Genomic DNA, 1,149 nt, shown 5'->3' on the forward strand with positions numbered 1-1,149 from the left:
AAAATGGTATGGAGGTTCCTCAAAAAACTGCAGATAGATCTGCCATATGACCCAGCTATCCCTCTGCTGGGAATGTACCCAGAGGAATGGAAATCATCAAGTCAAAGGTATACCTGTTCTCCAATGTTCATTGCAGCACAATTTACAATAGCCAAGAGTTGGAACCAGCCCAAATGTCCATCATCAGATGAGTGGATACGGAAAATGTGGTATATCTACACAATGGAATACTAGTCTGCTGTAAAAAAGAATGAAACACTGCCATTTACAACAACATGGATGGACCTAGAGAGAATTATATTAAGTGAAATGAGTCAGGCACAGAAAGAGAAATACCACATGTTCTCACTTATTTGTGGGAGCTAAAAATAAGTAAATAAATACACAATAAAACCGGGGGGGAGGGGAGAAGACACAACAATTACAGTTCCTTGAAGTTGATACGACAAGTGAACAGATATGAGGTTGTTGGGAGGGAGGGGGGAGAGGGAGGAGGGAGGGAGGTTTCGGTAATGGGCCACAATAATCAACCACATTGTATATTGACAAAATAAAATAAAATTTGGGAGAAAAAAAAAATTTCTCCCTTTGTTCCCCCACAGGATGTTTTAGTTGCAGCATCTGAATCGGGAAATGTCACTTTACCCAGTTTCTTAGAGCATCAAAGAAACAATATTATAATGAGAGTTGGTTTATGTGATATGCCTAAGCTCATTCAGTGGCTGTTATTTTCGACAGAGCATTAATGTCTTTTTGTAAGATGAAAAACTTGATCGATTGATTGGTTGCTTGATTGAGAAGTACCTGTCTCATCCCAGATGGGTGAGGTTTAGCTTCCATACTGAACAGATCTCTCCTCCCCCAGGCAGGGCGACGTGCTGCACACAGCCCAGAAGGTTCTCCTCTATTGCAAGGACAGCAGAAGAACATCTCTAGGTACAAAGCAAGAGTGTGTCACTTCCCCAAACTAGAGCCGGTTTTCAGGGTGACTTTTCTAGACTGATGCACAGCTGTTTAACTGTGCAGATGGAAAGGTGGGAGGCGAACTGTAATCATCCTAACTGCTTCTGGGCCTTGCATGTGACTGAGAGAGGAGGAGGAGTGTCGGCACTCTGAGTGATCTCAGGAGTTCACTAACATAGTGTCCTC

Source organism: Galeopterus variegatus, unplaced genomic scaffold, assembly GCF_000696425.1.
Source record: "Galeopterus variegatus unplaced genomic scaffold, G_variegatus-3.0.2 Scaffold522, whole genome shotgun sequence".
Taxonomy (NCBI): Eukaryota; Metazoa; Chordata; class Mammalia; order Dermoptera; family Cynocephalidae; genus Galeopterus; species Galeopterus variegatus.